Source organism: Genypterus blacodes, unplaced genomic scaffold, assembly GCF_046128005.1.
Source record: "Genypterus blacodes isolate CSIRO-AG114 ecotype Tasmania unplaced genomic scaffold, CSIRO-AGI_Gbla_v1 ptg000055l_1, whole genome shotgun sequence".
NCBI classification, from domain to species: Eukaryota; Metazoa; Chordata; class Actinopteri; order Ophidiiformes; family Ophidiidae; genus Genypterus; species Genypterus blacodes.
In genome coordinates this window covers 7266264-7289358 of record NW_027466867.1, presented here as the reverse complement: position 1 = coordinate 7289358, position 23095 = coordinate 7266264, and positions in this window count along the sequence as shown.

Genomic DNA, 23095 nt, shown 5'->3' with positions numbered 1-23095 from the left:
CCTCCAGCAAGCTATGACTCCGCGTGCAATCGCGTGTGAGTCTCTGTGAAACTGTGAATTGTCAAAAGCTCCTTTTCATCAAATCCACCCACATTCAAAATGGCCATCGATTGCCTCACAATGTCTGTATCTTTCTCGTTAGTACGTTAGATAACAATATTTGAAGAAGTAGTAATGAGAAAAGGCAAAAAAGTAGAGAAAGACAAAATATTCAATTGGTCAGTCTCACACCTTCGGCATCCAAGGCGAGATTGCTCAGGCTCAGGGTTGCCGCAATTAAACGGCTGTCTCGTTGGATTATTGTGAAGGTTGCCTGGGCAGAATTAATAGCGGCCGGTCCTTTTGTGCTTTTTGATCCCTCCCTCCTCCTCCCACACACACAGGGTCATGGGTGCCTGAGGAAGCGTTATGAAGGGCAGGGTATAGAGAGAGGTAACAGACCAGTGAAGCAAAGAAATGAGGCTGGCGAGCGAGGCACACTTACGGACAGTGAAACGAAAACCGAGTCTTGGCCGAGCTCGTTATCATCTCCTGGTAACAGAGGAATGCAGGGGGGACATGAGAAACAGGAATGTCTTTCCCGTGTTTGTTTTGTGGCTTATGGGGTCGAAACAATAAGAGTGCAAGTGGACTGCAACCTTGAAAGTTCAATTCCAGAGACACAAAAATGACTCTCTGTAATGTTAATGGGGTGTGAGCACTGCCGTTTCCACTGAGAATCAACACCATCTGCCTGAAGCTATATGCAGTTTTCCGCCATTTCGCTTTGGTTCGTCCACGTGTGGAGCTGACTCTCAATGGAACTCAAAACACACTTCTAACCCTGCGCAAAGAGAGATGATGTAAACAGCTACCTGGTGAAGAAAGCTGAATATCTCGCAAGCCAAAGACACCAACAAGAATACCTTGAGCAACACATTGGATTTACTGTTAACATCAAAAATTAATGTTAACTTAAAGTTTGGAAAGAGTTTGGTTGAGGTTAGGGTTAGACCGTCACCATGGTTACGGTTATGTGGCTTGATGACGTTCGTCAAGTATTTACTTTAGAGAACAAAGATATCATTCATTTACTCCCAAAATCAAGATAAACATTGAAGTCAACGCATTGTTACAAGGAGACCGGACGTGGCGTTGTAAATTGTTTGACATTTTACTCTCTGCTAAGAACAACCGGTGAATCAGAAGATGCGACGTTATCTACAAAGCCCGCTCAAGCAAGAGCAATCAGTCCTCGCGGCAATGACAGAAGTGAAATATCTGGCTCTTGTTTTTCATTTGACTATAAGGGTCATTCCATACATCAGTGTCGTATTTAACAAGGTCTCATTTTTCAAGCATTTTAAAGGTTGTGGAAATGACTGTCACAGTTGTACACTTTGCGGCCGTTTTCATTATATGCATTAATATTTTATGGCCATTGACTGCAGCATAAAATAAACACTGTGTATCCAGAGACTTGTACTGTTATCAGTCATTCACAAAAATGAAAAGCAAAGCAACACATTTGACATTTGTAGTTTGTGTTTTACACTTAAATATGTCTGTTAGTGGAATACAATGTCAGGGAACTCAGTGACTTTGGTATTGTATTGCCGTTAGAGATCATTGGCAACAGATCAGCAGTCAAACCAGCGTTATTTTCATTACTTTCAATAAGGTCATGATTGATTGTAAGGTCATAAACGTAACCTTTTAAACGTTGGCGGGTTTGAACAGTACTGGAGTAAGTGGTGCCAGTGACAGACTTGTACCTAGATAATAGCACATTAAAGGAAGTAATATCCAGAGGAGATGTATCACCTTTTAAAGGCCTAATCTATAACTGAAATGTGACACCATATGTCACCCTAATATGAACTATGCAGCGATTTAAAGGTTGCGAAGCTTGAGGTTGAATGCGTCCAGAAGCCAAACCCAAAGGGTCTAAACTGCCCTCAACACTTTGATCCTTTACTGCAGTCAACATGAATCTGCTTGCCTACACATGTGGCCAGACACACACATCTAGTTGAAGGGAAGTGATCAAAGGTTTCAGGAGGCAGCCTGTTTTCACTGCAGTGAGAAAGAAAAGTATTGGGTCTCTGTGTTTGTGTTGTTTGTTTGTTTTAAGGTGCAATAAAGAATTGCGAAGATATCAAAATAGACCCAGAAATGGAAATAAGACAATCTCTATAACATCCCCCATTTCCATTCAGAAGATTACAAGCAGAGCTACACACACACACCAATCAGTAGCATTTCTAAACAATAAGAGAAGTCAATTTGCATTTTGATCCATTGATGACTTGTAAACGTGAAACAAATGCTCCAAAGAGGCGTCTGCTGGTGGTGAACTACAAAATGATGTAATTTGTCAACAAAAATCATATCTGAAACATGCAAAATGCATAAGGAGAGTGGTCAAAGTACACAAAAACACCACTAAATGCTTTTGACCTAATAGAACCTTCCCTTCTTGATGATTTCTCCATTTCAAAGTTGAATTGATCTTGTGTATTCCATGGTCAGTTGTTGTAATATAAAAAGAGTGTACTTGTCTGAGCCCTGCACATTTGTTTGTCTGTGTTTACATCTCTCGGTTGCGCTCAAGTACAATACAGAGACTTATTTGTTTTTATGAAATCAATATTAATTTCCCACCCTTATTTTCAATGTAAAAGGGGGGCAGAAATGAATTCAATAATCCATAGCTGTACATCTTTTCTATTTGAAGCTCAAAATATAGTGCTTTGCTTTCAGCTATTTGATTATGATAGGGTTTGTCTTTTATTCAGACAGATATTGTCTTGAACTCCATCGGAACGTACAGATGGAATGAGCGTGTGCCTCTCCTGAAAGAATAAGTAAAAGGTTCAGGTGGTCAAAGGTCAATGTGCTGAATTATTAAATCTCTTTTGTTGGCATGATTACGTAGTGTATCGTGTCAGAACCTGCGAGATGATTAGTTTGCCAATTTTGATGGAGGACCTGAGGGATGAAACCTCAGATGTTTGATATTTTCTATCTGTTTTCTTTTAACTTTCATGTCCTGAGAGTCTCATTATAGCTTCTGAATTGCTCACATTCTGCTTTCACAAAGTTCGGGTGGTACCACATCCTTAAAACCATTGAGGCTGCATTAGTGTTTATCCACTATATCTCTGTACATAAGAAATGTGCTGAGAATGACATGCTGTGCCCTGTGGCAATGTACTTAGAGAAGGTATACTGCCAATGTACTTAGAGAGGGTATACTGGCAATGTACTTAGGGAAGGTATACTGCCAATGTACTTAGAGAGGGTATACTGGCAATGTACTTAGGGAAGGTATACTGCCAATGTACTTAGAGAGGGTATACTGGCAATGTACTTAGGGAAGGTATACTGCCAATGTACTTAGAGAAGGTATACTGCCAATGTACTTAGAGAAGGTATACTGCTAATGTACTTAGAGAAGGTATACTGCCAATGTACTTAGAGAAGGTATAATGCTAATGTACTTAGAGAAGGTATACTGCCAATGTACTAAGAGAAGGTATACTGCCAATGTACTTAGAGAAGGTATACTGGCAATGTACTTAGAGAGGGTATACTGCTAATGTACTTAGAGAAGGTATACTGGATGTATGTACACTCAGTTTGTACAATATGCAGTAGTAGAGGGGATTCATAAAAAAGAAACAATATCAATGTGCCTGTAAAGGGTCCCATGGTCTGTCTGAGACGATGTGAGAAGCAACATGGCTGCAAACACTCCCTGTAACTTCATGGGAAAAGGCTCACTTTACATTTCCTATTGGAAGAAATGTCTTGTTCACAAGGTAGACTGAACTTAGTACAGAGTAAAAGCATTAAGACTATTTCTTTCTCAGCAGAAGCTTGTAATTAGCAATAAGTATTCATATACTGTGTGAAATTAATTTGTTTTTGGTAAGTAGCCATTTAATAAGGAGAGTAATGTGTTGCCAGCAGGTGGTTGTCATGGAATAAACCCAGACTCAGTTAAATTATAATGAAAGTGCATCATTAACAGTCTGAAGTAAGGCTGTTTTTCAGATTTCCAGAATAATTGTCAGAAAGTTGAGATAAGCTTGGCGTTTATGTGAGAATGTAGTTACTTTCTTCCCCTAGGCTGGCACTAATTCTTGCACACTCACACACACACACACACACACACATGCATGCATATAGAGATGATCTCCACACCCCCATTGGTATAATTATTTGTAAGGATACTTGTTGGATGAAGTTCAGCAGGGCCAGCCACAGTGTGAGTGTTTACACACTTGAAGTTGAACCCAAAAGCTGTTGAACCAGACCAGACCCATTGTGAAGGACCACAGGGACCACCACCCAAGTGCTGTTGTGATCTGAGCTTGCCCCCATCAGAGGGGACCACTAACATTTCTGTTCTTGTTTACTGCTGGAGTTCAAGGTCTAACAGACCGTGAAATTACATTTCCACTCCGTGACGAGAGGCCATCGCTTCAACACTTCACCTGGATACAGCGAGTCAAACACTCAAACTGTCATCTTAATTAGAGGGAACAGCCCTGTTTTATATAAACTTAATATGTGAACCTACATCTAAATGTGGGTACTTTTCCCCACACATTCATTCATTCATTCATTTAGCCTATGAGCTCTCTTTTGGTTACTATTAGGTATGGCAATGTCATTCTCACTCACTCATTCTCACTTTTTCATTTAGTCAGGTGCTAAAGAATGGATTCCTTCTTGCATACTCCTATTCATTCATTAATTCACTGACTTACTTGTTCTCCCTGTGTTCTTTACTGGTTAGGAGACATAGAAACTGTGACAAACGCTTCACTAAAGAGACTAAAGATTTTCATAAATTGTGCCGTTCATTTATGCTCGCAGTTTCCTTCCCTCTTGCACTTACTGATGGTTCACTTGGTCATTGTTGACATGTCTGTCCTTCAGTGTGGAGAGGGTGAGGTAAACATGTGGCAGGAAGCAGACATCAACAATGTATCTGAACATTCATTGCCCGTTTTCATAAACATATAGCCTCCATTGGCCTCCATTTCAGTATCCATACATACGCTACATTGCTATTCCACAGACAGAACAAACAATCAACACAAAGCATGTTTCTGTCCTATTTGCATGATGCAAAAAACATATATGTAAATAGCACACAGACTCATTATACAAGTGTATATACATCATACATATTTCATACATACCACACGGTGCGGGTAGCTTTGTGAGAAACAAATGCATTTTCTTCACTATTTGTGCACTGAAACAAAACGGCTGATTTCATCTGAAAATCCGTCACAGGGATTCTATCTGTCACTGATCAAATATTCATTGATCAGTTTCTTCTGTTCACTCCGTTGGCAGCGTACGTCCATTTTCCTTTGTTGCATTCTGTTCACAGCCAAGGTGGCCTTTACTATTCAGATCAACGCACACGGAGCTATGCTGCTTTTAATATTTCCGAGCGCATCATTCAAACTGCCAAGCACTAATGAAATACGCATACTGTAATATTCAACACCTGTGCTTCAACTCCCTTGGTAGGTCGCACAATCTCCCTCCGTATTCAGTTTTCAGGAAAATGGCAATATTCACCTCCGAAAGATTACCAGAGGTCATTTCTGAACAGAGGCAAAATAAGACAGAATAGAAATAAGGAGCGGGTGCCTCTTAAAAATTCATACTGTGTTTATCCCTGACGTGATTTTGCCCTATCACAGTGGAAGACAAGACAATGCATAGGCGATAAGATCTATTGGGTTTATTTTCATTGTCTCTGAACTCCAAATCTCCTCTGAGGCACTGCCTGCCCTCAGCCATGACCTTCTCCTCATAGCTACTCATCCACTCTCACATATGAGTTCATAAATAGCCACTAAACATTGGGTGGAAATGAGGTAATACACATTCTTCCTTCCTTTTTAATATCTCAGAGCAGTTAAGTTTAAGCATCCTTGGATTTTCATTCGCCACAACAGGTTTGTGTGGTTTTAAGCAGTGATTTCAAAGTAAAATGCCGTGTACAGAAACGGGTCAATTACTAATTAATGCATGGTCGTGCACAGCAGGTTTGTTGTCCAGTGAAAGCAGGGCAATAACAAAGTGTGTTGCGTTGAAATAAGCATTATTTGTATGATGTATGTGGTTTGAAGCTTGTCAAGGGAGTTTGAATTCCCCTTAGTTTCAGAAACCCACCATCCATACATTTCTTATTAAATCTTTTTTCAAGCAAAGGCCTTCATGTTGGGTCCAACTGACAAAATAAACCAAATGCTCTCTGCTTATTTTAGCAAATAATTGCTGCTCAGACAAGTCGACTCTCACCCCGAGCATTCGAACAGCTGTTTTCAGTAACAAGGAATAATTAACTCTCCAAGTGTCACAGGAGCTTTTTCTTCAATATCTGCAGTGTGTGTAAGCAGTGAGCACCTACGATCACACTCGCAAAATCTAGTTTTAAAGTTTTAATCCTGTATAAACCTGCCGTATTTATGTGCCAACAGCATAATAGCAACTCTCTGTCAGCGCTGTTATCATGACTTAATGATATTTACAATACTGTTCCAGTATTCAAATACACCATTTCATTGTTCAAGTCCAATTATTACTTTTCTGTGTGCTTGTTTCTGTGAATAAGAATGCATGTAGACGGTGTGCCTATTGTCGTATCTAATGTAGCGTTGCAACTCAGTGTTTGAAGTCTTATAATTCAAGCACGTAATCGGATGCACATAGCATGTACTTCATTTGTGCAACAGGTGTATAAGCCTACAGCATGTTATTGATCTAATCCTGCTATTTGATTGACATTTTAATAGCCACAGAGGCTATGATTGATATACACAAACGTTGTTATGCTAATCAGGGTTGGTCCTATTATTTGCAGCTTTACCAGACATAAACATACATTTTGCCTGTGCAATAATTACTTTACAAAATTATTCCAAAAATATGTGTTTCCCCCTAAATCCTGAATTTAAAGTAATGGTCATTATCACATTTGTGTTACATACTGAAACAAGAGATGGTGAGAAGAGAGGGGAAAAAAAGAGCGAGACAGGCTTTTCATTAGCACTGGCACAAAATCGCAAGTCTGACTTTCCATATTCCACTTGGGGCAGAATATCTGACCGTGAATTTATGCTGAGTTATTTTAAGGACAGTCCTGATAGCGAACTCGCAGACAAGCCAGGCTCGCGATTAGGAGAGGGCCACATCCATTCTGAGCATATAATTGAATCCAAACTTTGCTCCCAGTGAAGATAATTGGCTTCTTTCTTATCACAAATAACCGGTTGTCTTGACAAATTCCCCTAATAACTCGTCCTCAATTGTTATCTTCACATAATGAATCTTAATTATTGGAGAGGAGAGATCGCATATTACCAAACAGAGGAAATTTAGATCTTCTGTCTCCAAAGCAAGTGTGAGGTCAGAAGGTGAATTTGGCTTTCACTGTATGCCATTTATTCTCTTCTATCAGTCAAACCATTTTCAAAAGAACACCGAGTTACTTTTCAAAAGAAAAATGGGAAAACTTTAAGGTTAACTTCTGAATGCTACTGCTGTTCTTCTGCTCTCTTTATGCTGTCAGATTTAAAGGGAACATGGCAATGGAAATAATTTGATTCACATAAAATAGTTCAGACTCTTGGATAGGAGAGTAGGAGTAATGATGCTTCTCTGGAGACCCAGATATGATCCTTACCTGAATTTGAAAGCTACAGACCATCAATTATCTGGATCAATTTGATCCTTTTAAAAGTATTTTTCACAATCTATACTTAAAGAGAATGAAATCTCAACTTTTTAGACTTAAGCAAACACATGAAACAGCCGACACCGCCCTCTCCACACGCTGCGATCGCCCCTCTTGCTTCGCACACATTGTTTTCTGTGACTTCGGTTTGACGTTTCGGTCGATAAACAGTGCGCACGCAATGATTCACCTCAGTGGTAGACAAGTGTGAAGCCCAGTGTTTACTCCAGCCTGTAATCAACTGTCTAGTTTGACACTGAGTCTCCATGATCTTGTTGAGAGACACGGGTATTGCATGCTGCATCACATACGCCTGCGTGCACCCACCCACACACACAAAAAGAGAGAGAGAGAGAGAGAGACTGCATGACTTGTTAAGCTTGCGGCTTGCAACGGTGGGATAGATGTGTTTGTCGCGTATCCATGTCATTGCTGTCATCTTAATTTGAGGCCTTGCACGTCCCAAAATCCTGCTGCCACCCTTCCCCTCACGGCCGCCATCACAAATAACTTCCACTGCACTATATTCATCAGAGTGGAAAATGAATGAATGGTATGTGTGTGTGTGAATGCGTATGTGTGTGTGTGTGTGAGTGCCGTTAACCTTTCACACAGATGTGTCTCGCTCTACCAATCAACACGTCGCAAGCTTCTTATGGCTCCCTGGGAAAACGTCTGAACAAAAAGCCGGCACTTTATCTCACATTTGCAAATGCTCTGCCCTCTCTTCATCAAGCTCTCCCCTGTGAAACACATCGCTTCTACTCAAGCCAGAGCCCAGGGGCCAATAGCCAGTGAAGGCTCTTTTTGAAAATTGCCACCTTATCAGAAGAAATATCACCAAGCCAGTGCCTCCAAAATAGAGGTGTAATAAGTCTAAGGTGCCTTTCTGTATTAGCCCTATTACAATGAAGCAGTTTTTCTATTACTTAGATGTTTGGAAGATAAAATGGAATCACAGTGGTGGCCAACTCTCTAGGCTATTACAGAGAACAGCTGTCACAAACAGCACTCTCCAAGACAACACACACACATACACACACACACAAGCACCACTGAAGTCTGATGCTATTGTACAGTACGCTGGATTGTTTTTTTGATATTTGTACTGTTTTTTGATAACAGTACTGAAGCAACAAGGCGCCAAGACAGAGAAGAAAATCCTGCTGGGGACTGAAAATAACACACAGAACAAGACATAAGCCTGGCAACACAATACATCTAATTCCACAGATATCTAAAATGATAGAAGCCATTAACGGCTTGATGTTACACATTTTCAACATCATCTTTATTGAATTCCAGAGCCGCTTGTTGGAACGATCTTTGCTTCAAGCCCTTGATGGCGGCGGTCGATATCTGAACACGTTTTCTGCCACCTTGAAATGGTTGCATTAAAAAATTTGGGTTTCCCCTTATCTATCGTTCCATGTCTCACCACTACACTCACAGTTCAATCCCTCTCAATGCGCCCTGGTCCAGGATATGCTCTAATCTCAAACACTATCTTCAAAAGGCCATATGCCATGGCTCTCTTTTGGGACCGGCTAAGATTGCCTCCCGGTAAGCACTTTCTGGGGAGCTCTGTGGGGATTGCTCTGTTTGATCTATGCTACCTGGACTACAATGGAGTTGCAGAGGAGGAGCCCCCTCCCCTCTCCCGCTTCTGATCCCTTCCACACACCGGCAGCACGCTCCCTCTCCCCAGTGGTCAGAGCTAATGCCTTCTGAGAAATGCACCCGTTCCCTAACTGCCATATTCCATCTAGTTCGATGCAAAGAAATGTGTCTCTTATCCAATTTGAGCTTTGAGATATCTGCGGTCACAGCTAAAGCCACAAGCATGTCGTGGTTCTTCTGGGTCAGGACACTGAAGAAGAAAAGCACATTCATCGTGGCACGTGACCTGACATGTGGGTCCCAAACTTTTTCTGGAGCACATTTATATATTAATGAATCACCGGTGCACAGCACAGGATAGGGAAACTTTAGTGGTTGGATTTGGTAATATTTTTGGCCACATTTGTGCATAACTATGTGCAGCTGGCAGTTAAAAGAGGTTAGGAGACCCAACCTGCCAGAGGCATAAGCAAAACTAAGTGGCCACTGAACAAAGTACCAGGATGCGCTCTGAGGTGGCATCAGTCACGACCGATCAAATCAGTTTTTTACTTTTCCTTTAGCAGCAGCCAGGGCAAAGTCACAGTTTTGAGTCAGAGTTGAGTCTGCCACAAAACATATTCAGAAGGTGCAACATGATGTATTCTGTTATTGTGCTGCTCTGGTCCAAAGAGATTTCTAGCCCAATGTTGAAAATTATTTGGTGATATTAGGCTCAAATACAACCAGCAGGACCGTCAGGAACAGTTTGGCTGTGAGACAGGCAGGGTGGCTTCCACACCTCCTTGGTTTGCTGCATCCTGACATCTCTATGTTGAATGTCAATAAGTCACACCTTGGCCATCTATCATAGTCTAAGGTTTGTGTGTATTAAGGAGAAATGTTGTGCTTTTTGCCATTTCCTCTCATTTTGTAGATTGATACAGTGTCTGTTGGGACTGATCACTTTGTTATCCATTAGACCTTTACTTCTGTTACATGTGGAAGCAGCTGGCTTTTAAAAAATAGAGCTGTGTTTTTTTCACTCTGTGTGCACAACAGTGCAGTAAAAATAAAAAGTGTTTTTCAAGTGAAAGCATTTGAAGGGTGTCAAAAGGGATCCCTGAACGAAAATGTGAACATGTAAATGAGGTTGTTTACTGCAAAATTGAAAACATCACAGAACACAGCTCGACTTTTCACCTGCTTTGAGCAGACAGGGAGCACAAGCACAAATCCTAGCTCGGAGTGGGATTCTACCCTACTAAATATATAACAGTGCCAAAGATATAAATGTTGCATGTAATGTGTACACTCTGTGTTAATCCCATTCTGAGCCCGGGTCGCGTCCCCAAAATCCTGACACTTAAATGCTCTTATCAGACCCAAAACTACACCTCTTCTCCTACCGTGAGAGCGTTAAGGACAACAAATTGCAGGAATACTAAAAGGGAGCATTTAGGAGACAAATCTGTGTGTGACTAAGATTAATTCTAATAATTTGTGCACAAAAATTATGCACACAAAATCAAACATTTACAGGATCAAATTGGATCAGGATTTGGTTTCCAGTTAAAGTGCCAGCTGCTTCAGTGAGGCTACAGGCATGATTAAGTGATAATGCAGGCTGAGAATTCAAGCTGTAACACCATATGCTTTAACAAATCTCAGTGTGCTCTCCTCCTCTTCTCAAACTCAAGTCAATATATACAAAGTTGACCAATAAAGGAACATTAGATACTCTAAATGAAGCAGTTGGAAACAATGATTTCTTCTCGCAATCAATGAGAGTAGAGACTAAACAAAAAACTCCATGACTCTATAATTAATTCACAGAAAGTAATAGGAATATAAACAGTATACGGCCCCTCTTTCAATAGCAATAAAAAGGAATCTTGTGGTTGAATACAGACTGGACAAAACGAGCATTGTGAATCAGCTTTGTTGCTATTGACGTTACATGCGTGTGTACACAAGAGCACGCGTTGCATCTCTGTAGGAGGGCACAGTAAAGGTTATATTTGTACACGATGTGGTTATACATGCTCAACAGACTTGTTCACACCCACTGCTGTTCTGTTGTGTATTTCACAAATATCCGCTCCGAGTATTACGACGTAACAATTAAAATTCAATCGCACAACAACTATTTCCCCTTTGTCATTCCTCCTGCAATTAGAGAAGAGCATTAACAGGAGTGAAGATGGGAAATGGAGCAGTCTAGGAGGGTGAGAGTCAGACGAGGGGAGGAAGTGAGTTACAAATGTGATAATTGATATTGACGTCTGCGGTTAAATGATAATGCAACAAGCTCCTTCGGGTGCTGGCATAACAGAGACGGATAGATGATGAAACTCATTTCTCATCCTCCTGCAACTTGGATCATCAAGCTCTCCAAATGGGAATCGCGTGAATTTCATCTTCCGTCTTGTTTTTGTTTGTATCGTGTGTCGTCGTTGTCAACATTTTTTCCAAATCAAAGTGGTTATTTTGGAATTTTACGCCGGGTTTCCCAAAGAGCTTCTCCATAAATCACTCACAACACAGCGGGAGCAATCACGGAGATTGAAATAATGACAAAAGGGTTCTATTGAATATATCATCCCACAATAAATCAGCAATCTATGGTAAACACAGGAGAGACGAATTGCACGGGAGTCAGACTAGATCCTTCTATTTGCATTCCTTCCCACATCTACTCATACGTGTTGTTTAGGATAAAACGATCCCTACAGGCCCACCGGAGTGCAAACAGAGGCATGACTCACCAGTATGACACGGTTAAGCTAAACATATATAACAATAAATTAGATTAAACGCCCATCCAGCAGAGGACGTTTTATAATGTCACTGATATTTCACATCCATCACAAAGCTTGCCCACACAGCTTGACTTAGATTTATTCAACTTAATGCACTTTATTTCACTCTCTTTCTGTGTATATTAGCAGACACTAAATGGATTAACTATTCCAATTTGTTAGATTGTTCCAAACAATTAACTTCACTCCTTTGCCAGTAATACTGTTGAATTTTGATTAAGCACTATTAAGCACATTTGAAAGTGTAACCGCGGACTACAGATGGGGAGGAACACATGGACTTCCTCCCCCCGTGGTACATCTGATATACAAGAGCAAATACATGTCTCGTAGATGGTGTTTAAATATATATTGACTGAGTAAAGTGGTCCTGGATCCCTGGGCAGCGAAGCATGAAGCTTTATATTAGCAGATTACAAGGACCCGGCCTCCATATCTCCGCTCAAGCCTGGAGGGGCTCAATGGTTATCTGGCCTTTTCTCATTAACTGCGAGATGAAAGTGGGAGCTCGTCTTTGGTCATGCGTCTCCTTAGAGAAAACCTGGTCGGGGACATTAATAAAGGCCTAAAGTCTGAGGGGAATCACTCTCCTATCTCTCACGGCTTAAAAGGAGTCATTTCTTACAGCTATTCACATGAGCCTCTGCTTCCACTTCGGTTCCTCTCCCATTTCACACAAACCCATCTCACACCGACCAACAAACACAGCCAAAGTCCAACAAGAACTGCATCACTCCAAGCCCAAGAGGGGTTAATATTCCCAAAGCCCCAGAAATTGATTCAGTGTGTTACCAGTTAACAATGAGGAGCCCACGGTTGGCTGTCTCTCGATTAACTATATCAAAATGTGCACACTTGTTGCACACTTGAGTTTGAATGAAGAGCGCTGGGACAGATGGTGACCATGCTGAAAGGACAAGAAGCACACATACTGAACATACATACGCCAAGTAGGAGTGTGTAGCCAATCAAGAGCACTTAGATCAAAGTTGGTGGAGCAGAGAGAGATGGGAAAACACGCTATGCTAAATTAATTATTTCATGACATGATGGATGAATGAGACGTGCGACCAGCTGCTGCATATTCACACCGTTACCAATAATCACGTCTTTGCAGGACTAACACAGCCGGCTCTGATCGTCGTCTTCTCCTCCCTGTGCCGTTCTCCTTCTTATTGTCTTTATTTTGGATGTGCCCACAAGCATAACTCTACCGTCTGGCACGAGCACGCAAGTATGCTGGCACGTGAACCCGGCACCATATTTTACAGCCGTTGAGAATGTGCCAAATTTGATTTCAAAATGATTATACTGGGGCCCCCTGGTGTTACAACTCAGTTTGGCGTCACGTTTTTTTTTACACTGGAGGCATTTGACCAGGAAGATTTGTTATATTGTCTAGCAAAAGGCAAAAAGGGGAAATGTGACGCCCCCTTTAAAAGGAAGGTTCAGATGTGAGACGTGCCCAGAGCGCACGCCTGGCACCAATACAACAAAAACACAATCCCCAAAAGATGGCAGCTGAGCTAAGGTTTGGCAGGGTCTCCCTCCAAGACTGAGCTGGATGTCTCCAGATACAAAAAAAAACTGCTTTACAAGACCACATCTTGTGAATTTTAACAGCTCTGCCCTGCAATATACCCACGCAAGGGAAAACAAAGACAATGTTCTGCCTTGGAGGTTTGACAGAGATATCAAAACAGACTTCTGCCAATTGTTCAGAGAATTCTGGCAATTAAGCCTAGGGAGCCTGGGTAAAACTTCCTGACAGCATGACTGATGTTAAATTTACTTTGAAACACTAGTTTGCACTTCTTGGCTGCCTCTGTGCGCGTTTGCATCTCTCTCAACAATTAGACCCATCCTTGATGATGATCACATTCTGCTTCATTTCATATAGTGTGATGAATGTGGAGGAACTCGGGGCTCGTGTGCTCATGTGCTTCCATAATGCAAGTCGCATGAGAAGAATCCTTAAATGAAGAAGCGTTTGTGTGAGGAGATTGCGATCCAGGGCACAGGGGAAGCTTTGATAAACAAGAAAATAGGTAACAAAATTGTCTTTTCATATATTTCTATGGAACTAATTTGTTGATATAGATATAGGCTAGCTAGAAATAGCTTGGTTTACCTGACTTGTATGCTCTAACATCCCATCACTCTGTTGAATATGGTACACAGATTGGCTGCTGGAGTCGTATCATCGAACACCAAGAAGCAATTTTCAAAAATAATGGAGCTTGGAATGAAAGATGGAAGCCAATAAGGCGTGAATGGAAATAGATTTACATCACGATTATAATTTGAACCAGAAAGGAAGTTTGTGGTCAATGTAGAGTACAAATATACATTAGAAAAGCATACGCTGTGTACAATTCAATAAACGGCCCCGAACGACACCAAAATAATGGCTTCCTAGAGTTCAGTAATGCTTTCCACTGTCTGAGAAAAGTTTTCTCCCAGACGTAATGAGATAAAAGTGTTACGCTTATATAGCAGACGTGATTTAGAGAACAGCTGCCCGACTGTTATCTTGTGTGTGAGCCCTTTTCCAACTCCTCATGTTGCTTGATCTATCTGTATGTGTTTCAGTCTTTTAACATTGTTCTACACTTTGACACTAACTTCTGCTCTTTCCTCAGACTCCACAATTTCCACGCTTCTCTCCCAGTTGTTGGTATTTGGTGAGGAAACGCCAAAAAGAAACGAGCCCATCTTTCCAAACGACAGCGATTTAGAGGGGCGATTTTGAGGGGGGAGCTTTCTCACTTGGGCAATTTGATATAATATCCTCATCCAATAAGAGAAGTTTTTTTCAGTCTGTACTTTTCCTGCTTTCTAACTGGGTTTTAAATGACTATCTTGTGAATTACCTGCGAGAGTCATTCTACTAATGGCTTTTTAATCACCTTGAAGATCAGTATATCCACTGCTAAACTTTTTCTTACTCAGAGAGAACTTCTCACATTGCTTTAATGATCATGCCAAGCAGAAACTGTTATTGTTTTCCTGTCAGTGTGTGTATTCCTGTTGGGGTGGGGCAGGTTCAAACTTAATAACATCTCCTATCACCAATTCATCGATCACTTCTCCTATCTCATCTCGCCACGTCGCTCAAGTAAATACAGTAGGACAAACAGGAAACCCGGTGATTTCTGTACTGAATGTAAGGAAAGGTATTCTGCATTGAGTCAAATGCATGAAAAAAGGTCGGTGTTCGACTTCCGTGGTGTAGCATCACTGCGGAGAATAAATAATAAGGGAATTAATCCTTCTGCTACGGCTCAGAAGCTTCCTCTGCCGCTTCCTGCTTTCTTAATCTATCATTTCCTCCTCTTACAAACACATACCATGCTCATTCACTCATGTCATTGTGCATATAATGGAGCAAATGCAAAAGCGTGAAATGCCATCGTTTTAGGCGTCAACACTCATTATTGTGAGGCTAAATCTACAAATGCTGCTTGTAGAATCCTGCCTGCAGTGTTGTATATAAGGGCCAGCTCAGATGTGACTCACATTTGGCCTTAGTATTTGCCAATAAATTGCATCATTCCCATTAACATGATTAGCGTAATGGTTTGGGTTCAGGCCAGGCGCTTCAATCTTTTTTCTCAAATGTTTTCAGCTTTATTTATGCAGGAGAGGTTCAAGAAAGCCACTACTCCATTTCCACAGTTACACACATTTTCATCTGGGTTATCTGCCGGCCCCAATAAACAGCCCCGACTTCAGCGGTTGAGGTTGGATACCTTGCTTAAGGGCGTCTGAGCAGCGGTAATGAGGAAGGGCCAAGCATGTATCCAAGGAGTGAGCCAACAACCATTCTGTCTCTATAACCTTTAAGTTATTAAGGTTAAGGGCTATTCAGCATTTTTTTTGGCAGGAATTGTGAACAGAAAATGTCACAGAGTCTGTTTAAAGTATTTAGTTTTAAAATATTGGTTGACATTTCCTGGTGCGTTTCAGTGTTGAAGTTCAATTTTGGGTTTTTTACTTTAGCATTAAAAGAGCATAAGTTCAATTTTTTAAATCATCTTGGTTGTTCTGTGGATGACATTTTGAGAGGTTTGGTCTTTGTTGGTGTAAGTTTGTTAATTTCAATCTCATTATGTTGTAGAGCTCTGAGGGAATAGTGATGTTGTTGCCACTGTCAGTTGCTATTTACATGAAATCTAATGAGTCTTTTCACGAGTCACTCACCTTCACTCCTCTTCAGTCTGTCTGCCAGCATCCGCATCCTCGTTTCACTCCTTGCCGGCTGCCGCCGCTTCGCAACCAGATGATCTTCCCCACAGATGAAGACATACTACCTAAGAGAGAGGGAGGAGCAGAATGAGGGAGGTGATTTTGTTACAATGTTTGATCAAACCCTTTAACTGAAAGCAACTTATTCTAAACAGAGCAATTGCCTTATCTCAGTTCATCTCAGTGCATTTTTGCAGAAAAATGTTGTGCTTTTTGGAGGAATGTACCAAGAAAAGAAGTCATGTACAGTCCATGGTAATGCTTAAGAGGTTCAACAAAGTTAGACAAACATGGTCCAGGATACAAATCAAGAAACAACAAATAACAGATGTTGAGGACTGATTGCTCCCCAAGAACATTCCAGTAATTCTGATTTAAATTCTGTTGAGCATTGTGATCCATGCTGATGCACTCGTCTGAACTCTACGGGCCTGATTCAGAGTTAAGATACACACACACACGGAAAAGTCTAATGAAGTACCAACTTTGTATGGAGTCTTATGATTTGCTGAAGGACTAAAGCGCCTCTCGGGTGAGTTGCGTGAGCAGGGCAGAGTTTCCCTCCCCCCCAAAACAGAGGAAGTGTCTGCAGCTCTCTACCATTCAGACTCGCAACTACAGAAACTCCCACCAGCCTCTCTGACATTGCTGGAAACACTTCGTGATGATCGCAGCCTGAAACAAAGTCACAAAGTCACGGAACAACAGTGCCACCCCCACACTTTTATATTTAATAGATATATTAACATTCATCGGATTCACGGTGCACTACTGTACCCACGTCTTCATGGCGATAAGATAATGAGACAAAGAGAAATAACATCACTGACGATCCCTGAGATTTAATTGTGTATTGGTGATGCGGGTACAAATATACCTGCATCATTTAAATACACTTCACAGTATTCTTTAACAGTATAATAGTTTTATTCTTGGGCAATTACACTCTCTAAGAGACCGCTTAGGCAACAGTTAAAGGTAAATGTATGGAATTTAAAATGCTCCTCAGATGCAAATATACATTAACGCCACAATATTAAAACTGAGTAAGTGGAATTGATGACAGTAAAGCAAATTTTTAAAAAGATGAAGTCGCAAATGTGCGGCTAATGAACACATGCTTGTGACAGAGGATGACTGCTTCTTGTATTTCTGGGCTGACAGGAGCAGATGCTGATGCTGGAACATTTTCCACAGTTTGAACCCAGCATGCATGTCAAAAAGTGATCAAACCTGGAGTCTCCCATCTTTATGCACCACTGGTCCCGATAATAACATATCTCAGTGACATTGACCTTAACTTTGCATTCTGAGGGACCACACACTGTCAGTTTGGGGCTGGGGTGAATTTGTATGGAGTGAGGGATATCACACATAGAGAGGGCTAGAGGGCCTAACAGCTTTTTGGCCCAGTGTCTACCCCATGGGAAGATCCATAATTCATGTGGGAGTCATGCAGTTGTCACAGTGGCTCTGTATAGGCAGACCCACAAAGAGAAATTGTGTAGGTGAGATGCAAACACAATTATCATGCATCTTCCTGCTTCATGTTCCACCAGGAACCACACGTGTTTCAGCATCACACTGCTGGGTACCGTGGGCATTAGGTGGAAAGAACCGCAACCGTGTGAGTCTCGGGTCATTGTTGACAACTCTCACAGAAATACGGATACAGCATGCGGGAAAATTCACAGACGGCCTCGCATTGCCTGAAACGAGTGGCCTGTGTGCAACGGGATACGAACAAGCGGCGGAAGACACACTTGAGCTTGGAGGGCCATAAAACAAATGCCATTGAGCTCCATCTGTGTGTGTGAGATGCAGACTTCTGAGAGGTGTCCAAGCCTCAGCGAGCTGGACTGAATATGGGTGGCCACATTGCACTCTGAGTAAAAGGAAAACACAGAATTTTTTATTAATTTACTTCCTTACTTTGGATATTTTGGATATACAAGTAAGTTGCCTTATTTTTCCTTACCGGATCACATTAAATATTACTCAAATGACCTAATTTCCCCACAGAGACCAGTGATATCTCCTTCTTTAAATTAGTCTCTTTGATCTCGCCTGCATCTGCTGCTATACACACACACACACACAATACCACTTCTCTGCATATTAAGTTGTGTTATCACTCCCTTGCACTTTAAAGAGAGTCCAACTGAATTCTAAAATACACAGTGCATTATATTCCCACTTCCCACGAGCTATAAACATATAATTTGGATTTCTGAACTCCAGCTTGGTTACAAAATAGTCACCAGAGAAGCGAAACAGCTGTGATGCCCTGACATTGCAGAGCGAAGGGGACAAAACGAGGATGAATGAATGAATTATAAATGGGAGTCTGATTTTGTAGACAAAGAATGATAAAATATAGACAATAACCTTCTCCATCTCCCCTAATGCATCAGTTAGAGAGCTCGCTGCTTACCTTTTGGCAAGGAGGACACAATGAACACACACTAATGCACTGCTAACTAAGGACTCGCTGCTGACTACAGTTTGACCAAGGAGGAATAACAAATGGCAATAGATAGTTAATGCACTCCATTATGCCCACTTGGCACTATTAACACGTGGGTGTACAGGAGTGTTTCTGGGTTGATCCTCATCTCTGTTGCCATGGAGAAGATAGCTCAGTGCTCGGAGGTCAAGAAGGGGTCGGCTTTGGAAGAAGAAAAACAGGCAGCGATCGCTCGCTAAAGGCGTCGCCTTGGCCTGTCAAGGTGCTTCAGAGTCTCTTAATTAACCGATGTCGCTCAAAACTGATTATAAAAGCGGAAAATATGCTAATGGGAGAATTCAAAAGCCACAAAGGAGAAGAAAGTGGAGTTAAGTGGAGCATTTGCCCTTTTTGAGCAGTTTCTAGGTGACTTTCACAAAGACAGAGATGTGTGTACAAGGCTCTGTCGGCAACCAGTCAATGCAGAGATACAGAATGGGTGAATAGATCCTTTTTGTTTTGAAGATCATAAATATCTCATCTGGCTGTAGCACTGTGGCAATGGAGGGATTTGATAAATATTCAACGACGAGCAGGGAGTAGGTGGAATGTGAGCGATTTCAATATACCTCTATAAACCAATAGACCGCTGCAGCAATATTCTCTTTTCACAAAATTGCAAGTGCTGTGAACTGTTTTTGGCATTTGGAAATAGATTCTCAAACCCATCTTCACAAACTACCCCATGGCCATTTCATAGCTAAATGAGAGCAGAAGATGAAGGGGCTTATCTCATTCTTTGATACCAACCATTGCCCTTAGAATTCATCCTAATATCTTTTGGTACAGTTCATCGCCTAATTACCAGTGACAAAGAGCAGCTGGAAGGTACATGGTATTAGGGGAAGTAATGATCCAATGGTAATGAGAACTGAGTGAGATATAGACATTATGTAGATATGGAATGTCCTGATTAACCCTAATGGAATCAATGTCACAGCCACACTAGTTTGAAGTAATGAAAAAAAAACATAAATGAAATGGGGAGGGAGGAGTGTGCTGTTTTGTTTGACTTCCTAAATCAACATTATGAGCTGCAAAGTCTATTTTGGATAGTAGTCATGGAAACCAAGATTAATGAAATGTATATTTGCGTGATTACTGCACTCTGCAACTACTTCTCATATTGATTTCATTAATATATGATATGACAGGCTTTGATCATGCTGAACTATTCCCTGAAGTGAGTGTTGCCTTTTCCATTTTTTAGAAAATTGGGAACATATTAGTGATGCTGGAAGATGCAACACCTGTTGACAGCGGTGGTTTCACAATAGCAAATTTGCTTCCAAGCACAATGGCAACACAAGAATCACAAACAAAGGAAATTGTCCTGTAAATGGCAACATTTGAAAGCCAATCGGGTACCAGCTTTGTTCATTTACCGAGCAAACACTGTCTGGCTGTTACAGAGCTGCTGGGAGCCAGAAAGGATTCTGTGGGCAATCTGACTGAGGTCATGTTGACAGCAGACATCCTGGCTCTGCAGGTAGGTGTTTCTGTGTTCTCACACTGTCTAACAAATAATTTCAGTGTTTTTGAATTGTCACCATCTCTACAATTTAGTAGTTGCAGATTCAGATCCCAAATGTTATTTTTTCATGTTATCCTCATTTTACAAGTCTTTGATGGTCCTGATAGTCAGAAAGAAATGCACTTAGTGCTATAATTATCCAGGTAGCACTTGCTATTGTGCAGCTTGCCAAGAAGCATTGTGGTTAAATTACAAAATGGGGGGCTGTCAAAAACTTATATTACCAGGCAAAATAGGAGCACCATTGCTATGAGAGCACACAGGATACTCAAGAAGAATCTTTGGGTAGAAAAAATCCAAGATGGATGGATCTGTTAGTTTACTGAATTTCTGTAATATCACCTTCTGTTGGCTTTGCACAAGAGAATTGTGTAGGAAAGTAACGTTAAAAGTATTTTGCAATGTAACAGTGGCTTCTTCACAATGTTATCTAATAAACACCCTTTCAAATACACGGCGTTTACTATTCCAAATCTTACAACCAAAAAGGAATCTGTAGCAGATGCTGAACGGCAACAGTCACATGACAGCCTGGATGTTGTTTGATCCAAATCACACAAGCAAGCAGCCGATGGCAGCAGACTGTGCTTTCACAATTCAGATGGGTTTTTGAGCCTTAGTTGGAAAGCAGTTGGTAGTAGCATGTGATGTTTGAGCACGGAAAACGGATGATTTCACAGAGAACTTTCTCAACAAGTTCCACTTACTCTCGCAAGACTAATATTCAAATTGAGATTCTGTCAGGGTAAACTCTCGGGCACGAAAGAAAAACACTCCCCTCGTCTGCAGATGTACTTGTGTCTGATAAGGCAAGCGGAAGAGGATCAATACTTGACAAATCAATCTGTTCAATAATCAGGGAGATTAGCGAGGCAGTGGATAGAGAGGAGTGTGAAGTGCTCTCCTCCAGCGTCTCTGACCACAGGTGCTCTTGAATACAACTTCAATGACACAGACACTCATTTTAATTTCATATTAACTTTCAAGGGTTGTCGATACTTAATCCTGCGTCTAACAAGTTTTCACACACGTCTAATCCTTCACATGACAATGCACCCTACAACCCCTGTTCCTATTTTACAATGCCTTCATGCATGTCAGAACCTCTTACACACAACTGAAGTAATGCTGACGTTAAGTAAACTATTTTAGCTATTCCTACTTTTTACCTGTCACCCACTGATCTAATTGTGATTAATAACCCAGCAATATGAAGCATTACTCATTAGCGCTTGGGGAGAGATTCTGCTGTCACCAGTACAGACCTGTAGGCAGAAATGATGGGTATCATTACCTACAATGCCTGTGGTGGGGCTTCGGAATTTCCATCATCTATGCTTTACATGTCTCTTACAGATGAAAAAGGATTTCTCAGCTCAGATATGTTTTTATATTATTCCCTCTATGCCTTTTTAATAAACCTGCAAATACTTATAAAGTCCCATCATCGCTCAGCCCGAGGGTAAACATTTCTATCCCAATTATTACCTTTACAAGAAAGGTGGAATTATTGTTACAGGGTACTATCTTAATACCAGGTTTCTGTGCCCATAAAAGAGAGGTCTGAAGCACTGCTGAGTAAATAAATTAACAGTTGCCCAAGGCGTAATCACTAAATCTATCTCTTTTTGGAGGCAGACGGTTATTCATAAGTCAAATTAAAACAATAAAAGTCAAATAGATAGACTCTACATATCTGAATATTTATAGGAAGTGGGTTATAAGTACAAGTACAACTAGGAGCAGAAACATCTACACATAAGTGGAGTCCCGAAGTGTTTTAGCAAAGTTTAATTACAGCTATAATCCATAAAACATGCACACGATTCGAAATGCTGCTGAATCCCATGCTTGAATAAAATTTAGGGGCAAAATCCCAAAATTGGAGGTATATAGTACACACATAAGATCCTAAACAGACTTTTCTCCCGACCGTTCTTTTCAATACTACTTAAATTAAGAGTCAGTCATGCAAGGTGCCTTACCTGAGCACAGAAGGAGGCGAGGACTTCATTCCTTGATACACAGCGTCACCCATCGTCCTCCGTCAGGATGAGACGCCGCTCGGCTTCACAGCAACATCGACTCAGTGCCCTCCGTTGTCAGTAAACCGGAATTGCATTTCTTTCTTTTCTTTCAACGATTAGAACCAGACTGGTCATCTTCAAACAGCTTTTAAAAGGGGATGATGTTTGTTGCTGTATGAGAAAATGGAAGAAAGGAGTAAAGATCAGGTTTGAGCAAAGGTGCTTTAAGTTAAATCATGCAAAGTCATTCTTGGTAAACTACAATGAATAAAAGTCCCATCCACGCTTAAGGACACTTAATAATGATAAAATGATTTTTACAGCACAAACAATATATTCCACACTATCTCTATAATCATGAAATTAACTTATGATCTTACACAGTGGAGGGGCGATTGGCAGAAGCACGTTTCTACTGAAGTTCAGCGTGTCCTCACGATCCCCACATGTGAACAAAGATGTCAGCCATGCCAATGCGGAATGAGAAGGACCTGAGACAGGAAAAAAGGAATATAATCTTCTACTCAGCAGCAAGAAGTGGCCTGTCGTGCCAAAAACGATGTGTTCCGGTCCCTTCACAGGTATGAAAGTGTTTTGAGACAGGGCAGC